At 43.0% G+C, this 6,934-nt stretch overlaps 2 non-coding genes across 2 annotated transcripts; both read right to left on the bottom strand.

The window, feature by feature from the left end:
• Positions 1 to 4,066: 4,066 nt before the first annotated feature.
• On the bottom strand, positions 4,067 to 4,138 carry TRNAC-GCA. The gene has a single exon. It is a non-coding gene; the product is annotated as a tRNA-Cys (tRNA).
• Positions 4,139 to 5,035: 897 nt separating this feature from the next.
• TRNAC-GCA lies at positions 5,036 to 5,107 on the bottom strand. The gene has a single exon. It is a non-coding gene; the product is annotated as a tRNA-Cys (tRNA).
• Positions 5,108 to 6,934: the final 1,827 nt, after the last annotated feature.

Here is a 6,934-nt window from a genome sequence, read left to right on the forward strand (position 1 = left end):
AAAGATAAAGAAATTACCTTGAACCATCAAAGAAGATTTCCACAGACTGGTATTTGGAAAGCACGGCCTTGGTGACAGATGGAGCCTGGCTGAAATGGAACTCAGAAAGATCAACATCTTGTGCACAAGCGAGATGAGATGAACTGCAATTGCTCATTTTGAATATAATGATCATACAGTCTACTTTACTAGCAACAATAAGGTGAAGAGAAATGATGTATGCATCACCAAAAACAAATTAAAAAATTTTCTAGATCTATCTTGAAATACGATGCTGTTAGGGATAGGATGCTACCCATATGCATACAAAGAGATCTGTTCCTATAACTATTAGACAAATGTACACACAAACCACAAGAATCAAAGATAAAGAAATCAAAGACGTCTATGGGCTGGTATTTGGGGAAAAAAGGCCTTGATGACAGATAGAACTCAAATGAAAGAAGAAAATTACATAAGAATGTCTGTGTTTCATTTACTATGAAATGGCATTTGGCTATGTGGATCAGAAGAAACTACGAATATCAGTGAGAAGAATGGGAATCCCAGAACGCTTAAAGGATGCTTATATGAAACCTAGACCTAGACCAAGAGGCTGCTGTCCAAACAGAACAAAGTAACAAGGCATTGTTAGGTTTTCTTCAATTATTAATAAAATTTTAATGAGTGTTTACAGAGACTTTGGATTTCCAAATGTTGCACATTTTCCTCCCTGCCCACCTCTGCCCCCAATTTTGCTTTTCTCTTTGAAAAAAAAAAAAATTCTTTCCTTGTTATACAACCCACCCCAGTCCACTTTAGTATGCAGCTCTTATTCTGGACTCTTGTCAAGAAAATAATACCTAATCATATATTCCTTTTAAGCAATTCTCTCCCTCATCTGTTTCAATGCCGTATACATTACGCCCACATTTCTTATGTTCCCCCAATCCCGATTTCAGTCCCATTTTACAACAGTGGCACTATGCAGTATTTGTACAAGGCATGGTTTTTTGGTTTTGTGTTTTTTAAGGCATGGTTTAAAGTCAGGGGAGGTGTCAGAGTTGTGTCCTTTCTCCACATTTATCCATCTTTAGATTAAAAAAAATCTTTCAAGAAGCCGGACTATATGAAGAAGAGTGTGGCATGAGGATGAGAGGAAGCCTCATCAACCAATTGTGCTGTGTAGATGACACAACCAGAGGAGGACTTGACACACTTTCTGAAGAAAATGAAAGACTACAGGCTTCAATATAGGTTGTGTCTCAATGTCAAGAAGACAAAAATCCTCACAAATATACTGGTAAACAGTATCATGATAAATGGAGGGAAAATGGACGTTGTCAATGATTTCAGCCTATTTGGAGTTGCAATCAACACCCCTGGTACTAGCAGTCAGGAGATCAGGAGATCTAAGTACCACAGGAAAGTTCACTGTCAGGGATCTCTCCAAAATACTGAGAAGCAATGTTGTCTATCTGAGATTAAGGTGCCCTGGACGCAGGCCATGGTGTTTTTCACTCACTTCCTATGCATCTGAGATCTGAAGAATGACTGAGGATGACAGGAAAAGAACTGACGCCTTTGAACTGTGGTGGTGGGGAAGAGTGCTATGGACTGCTGAAAGGACCGATATGTCTTAGAAAAAGTGCAGCCAGAGTGCCCCTTGGAGGCAGAGTTAACAAAGCTGCATCTCACATCCTTCGGGCCTGTTGCTAGGAGACGTTATCCTAGTAGACGGACATCATGCTTGGAAAGGTGGAGAGTCACCAAGAGAGGGAAAGATATCAATGAGGTGGACTGTTGAGGTGACTGCAGCCACAAGCCCTAGAGTGGCAGAGAGGATGAGGATGGTACAGGATAGGACCATGTGCAGATCTGCTGCTCACAGGGTTGCTGCTAGGTTCACGTTTTCCAGTTCATTTTATGGTGCTAATTGCACCCCTAGTATGTGTGCCAATAGTTGACCATGGTTCGTCTGTCAGTCTTGTATCCCGCACAGTACGATCAGGTGTGTGAGGGGGCTGAGACACAACACCCCTCCTCATGTCACAGCCCTGCTAATATGTGAGATGAGTTCCCCTGCACTGTGGCCTGCACCACTTTTTTCCTAATAAAATAGAGAAAGGGAGAGAAATGTATATAGAAAGAAGGTCCTCAGTGTGACTAAGAAAGGAGCTGGGATTGAAGAACATTATTTGCACAAAGGTTCCTGTACTGAGAAATCCATAGAACCAGGGAATATTGAAGTCAAGTCACAAGGAGATTCTCAGGGAAAGTGAGGCCCACAGATGCGCTAAGGAGACCCGGGCTTTCCCCAGAGTCGGTGGAGGGAAAGCCTGGCCCGAGAGCTGGCTCCCTGAGTCAGGACTTCTAGTGGGAGCTCTGTGCCTGTGAACGATCGACTCTGGGGTCTCTAAGCCCCAGTCTTTAAGACAGTGAGACAGACTTGGGAGGTTCATGCCCCTCTATCCCCCCAATCCTATATGAATGAACTCAACCCTCAAATTCATTGACCATGAGTACGGAGGTCACAAGAAGAATTAATGCTTTTCAATTTTGATGTTGGCAGAGATTAATGACTGTGCATGGACTGCCAAGAGAACAAATCTGTGCTGAAGGATGTGCAACCACAGTGCTCCTCAGAGACAAGAATGGTGAAACTTTGTCTCACTTACTTTGGGCATTTTTTTCTGCAGGAACCAGCCTTTGCAGAGAGGCATCATGGTAGGAAGGATAGAAAGTCATCGAAAGAGAGGAAGACCCTCAACTGCATGGACTGACAGAGTGACCACCACAGTGGCCTCCTGGGATCATGAGGACAGCACAGGATAGGGCAGGGCCCAGATCTGTCATTCATCAAGTTGTTGTGTGTCGTGGTTGACATGATGACACCTGATGACAACAACAACAAAAGCAACCCTGTGAATGAACACGGCTCAATCTTGCACCTTCCTTAGGATCTCCGTCATGCTCAAGTCCATTGTTCCAGTCACTGTCAATCTGGTGACTCTATAACCCTTTGTCTTTCCCAGCATGATGTCTTCTTCCAAGGACTAGCACCTCCTGACAACATGCCCAAAATATGTGGGACAATGTTTCTCCATCCTTGCCTCTAAGGAACACTCTGATTGCATTTTCTCCAAGACAGACTCGTTTGTCTTTTTGGCAGTTCGTTATATAGTCAATACTCTTCACCGCAATTCAAAGCATCCATTCTTCTCCCAGCTCCCTTAATCACTGTCCAACTTTCAGATTCCTAGGAAGCAACGGAAAATGTCACGGCTTAGGTCATGAAGTCTCTGGTAGCAGATTTTACTAATGCAACAAATCTGACACCTTTTCTGCTGCTACTACGCATGTTGATTGTGGATCCAAGGAATACAAAATCTTTGGCAAAGTCAATAATTTCTCCATCTATCATGATGTTGCCTATTGTCCAGTAGTGAGGATTTTGGTTGTCTCCGTGTCTATATTAAAAGTGTAGTCTTTTATTTTCTTCAGTAAGTTCTTTAAGTTGTATGTCCCCTGAAAAAGATGTTGAAGCCCTTACCCCCATTTCTATTAGTAATGGGGTTATTGTTGCTGTTGCGGTTTTTTTTACTACATTGGAATAGGATGTGTCCTTATCTCACTTAAGTTATAATGTGTGAAAGAGGAGACCAGATGTAGACATAGCCAGAGGAGGGAAGGTGATGTGACAACAGAAGCAGACATCACAAATTGCCGACCGCCACCAGAACCCAGCAGAGAAACATGGGACGATTTGTCTCTCACAAACTCAGAATTAATCAACATGTCTGACCCCTTAAATTCTGACCTCTATCCAACACAATTGTGAAACAATCAGTTTCTAGTCTTTAAAATGGTCATAAGGATCAAAGACGGTGAGCTTCATGCATTACAGGGAACTCAAGGAGGTGAAACCCACACATACAGGCACACTCATTGTGGCTCCACTTTATACAGACTGGATGGAGAGCATCTCGGGTTTGTTCTTACAAGCTCCAACAAGAAGGGTCTGGTAAACCTACGGGCTCAGAGAGTTAACCATGGTCACTTTATTTATAAAAATGTCACACAAATTAGGGGGCACCTGGATTTGAACCAGGGACCTCTTGATCTGCAGTCAAATGCTCTACCCCTGAGCTATACCCCCTTGCACACAACTAGACCTAATTAATGCTTTTCAGTGCTGTGGTAGCACTCAGCTCTCATAGTAACTAGTGCTTGCCTTCAGGACTAGATGACTCATGATTAGACACCTTATCTCACCTCTATGGGATTTCATAGTTTTAAGGGACAAACACAATTCATGGCACTCAGCAAAATATTCGGGTGGCTTGGAAATTCTACCTCATCACAGGACAATGTATGGGTTGAGTTTGGGGTTTTGGTTTTGTTACATGATACTATCCCATCCCATCGCAATCTCAAACTTTGTTACACACACTCAATGGATGACCCACAGATGCAGCTACCCACATCTCTCACCCATCAACTCTCACCATCTCTGATAAGCCACAAACCCACTACCACCACCACCACCACCACCACACCAATGAATGTATAGGAAAGAGGGAAAACGAAAACGAAAACCAGTAATGCTGAATGCCTATCACAGGGGAGACACTTTTTCAGATTAGATAGCACTTATTCCATGAAGATGCTATTGTGGTCATTTACAAATGCACACACACATGCAGACGAGGTTCACAGCACAGATGCTGCACAGACACAGCTGAGAGGAGGTGACCTGGGGCTGGACGATGTTCTGGAAGCCCCACTGAAGCTGGTTCTCAGTATTACCTGAGATCCTGGGAACGGCATTCTACGAGAAACTGTGGAGCTTTTACAAGGCATCACGCCTTTAACATAATTAAACATGTTCATTTAACTAGTCTTGAGTGAGGCCTGGGAAAAGACACTTCTATAGATACTTGGATGATTCTATTCATACTTGGAGTTAAGAAATCCCACCATTCGGTGGATTTAGGAAAGGAGCAAGAAGTTTAAATTCTGTCACTAGTTTAAGAAGTCAAAATAAGGGCTGAATAGGGGGCACCCGGATTTGAACCGGGGACCTCTTGATCTGCAGTCAAATGCTCTACCCCTGAGCTATACCCCCTTCTACAACAGTAAAGGCTAATTAATATCTTTCACCTTCACAGTCACAGAAACACTACCTGTAAACCATTGAGTTGACTCATCAGGAGCGACCTCTTGGGAGCTACCAGACTTGGCTTTGGAGAAAACTCAGTAACCTGTTACATAATAAGAGACATTTTTTTGTCATCAAAAGTCTAGCAGCTGGTCGTCTCCCTGAGTTCGGTCTTGAGTGTGGGAAGCAAAGTATGAAGCCTTGACATTTACTGTTAGAAAGGTCTTCAAGTCAAATGCATGGAGCATTATGGTGGGCAATGAAAACAGTACAGATAGCTGGGGTCCTTGAGATATCTGCTTAAACTCACTTAACAATAATGTCAGGGACTGACTTTTATGTCCCCACCTATACTCACTGCTATATAAGTCCAGAAATAGAATTTGATATAAGAAGTTGTGGACGTGTTCAACTTTAACAGCTAATGCCAGGCAGTCTTCCAAATGGTTTTACCAAATCACACGGTCACCAGCAATGTCTGAGTGTCACTACCGCCCCACACAATCGTTAACACTCTATATTTCTAATTTCCATTGTGATTGAATGTGTGCATTCCTAAAGGTTAATGAGGCTGGAGCACTGTTCACATATTTGCTGTGTTTCATGGGTATTTGTGGTTGTGAAATGCATACTCAAGTGTCTTGTCCATTTTCTGTCAGGTTGTCTGTAGGGACAGCTGCTGCTCCTGCCACCACTGTCCTGGGTTCCTAGGCTGCCTGGTTCCCGCGCTGCAGAGACAGCAGTTCAACACGGCTGTGCTATGCTGTTTAAGGTTCTGTGCTCTGTTCTCTTTATTTGATGTTTCAACTCAGTATCTTCCTTCCAACAGTGTCGGAAGTACTTCTTTGACTTTTCTTTTGAAACTGTCATCAAAAGGCCTTATGATCATCTCTTTTACAAGTAGGAAAAAAGAGCAACAAAACAAAAAGAACATCGCCCCAAAAAAACACAGTTCTAAAATCCAAACAAGAGAAAACCTTGATATTATGTAAGAAGTTAGATGGATGACATGTGAAAACTGTGGTGACGTGCACGTTGTTGTGACGTTGGAGGCTGTGCCACCGATGTGTCAGGTACCAGGAGGGTCACCCATGGAGGTCAGGTTCAGTCGAGCTTCCAGACTGGGACTGACCATCTCCTCCTGAATTAGCAGGGCTTTGAGAACTGTAAGTCACAGAAGGACATTGTTGGGTACAGAGCCAGGAGGTGAGTCCTCAGGGGGAAGACTCAACACATGACTGGACAAGACCTGAGTCCTCACAGCAGAGTCTGTGTTAACGATGCAGATCCAGTCAGACCCTCATCCAACGAAGAACCTTCACTTGATGATGGGGCAAGACTTAAAATGAGGGGAAAGAGCTGCCAAAAGCCATTCATAACTGGAACGTGGAGGATACAATTTATAGATCTAGAAAAACTGGAAGTTCTGCAACCTGTAATGGAACCTAGAAAGATCAGTATCCCGTGCCCAAGTGAGGTGAGGTGAACGGGCACCACGCATCTTGAATTTAACAATCATATGATTGACTGCGCTAGGAATGAGAAGCTGAACAGAAATGGTGTCGTATTCATCAAAGAATAACATTTCAAGATCTGTCTTGAAGTATGATGCTGTTAGTGATAGAATACTATCCATATGCATCTAAAGATAACTATTAATATAACTATTATATAAATATATACACCACTCACGAGAGCCAAAGATAAAGAAATTACCTTGAACCATCAAAGAAGATTTCCACAGACTGGTATTTGGAAAGCACGGCCTTGGTGACAGATGGAGCCTGGCTGAAA

Source organism: Elephantulus edwardii, unplaced genomic scaffold (assembly GCF_000299155.1).
Source record: "Elephantulus edwardii isolate Elephantulus edwardi_28Jun2011 unplaced genomic scaffold, EleEdw1.0 scaffold00121, whole genome shotgun sequence".
In the NCBI taxonomy this organism is placed as follows: Eukaryota; Metazoa; Chordata; class Mammalia; order Macroscelidea; family Macroscelididae; genus Elephantulus; species Elephantulus edwardii.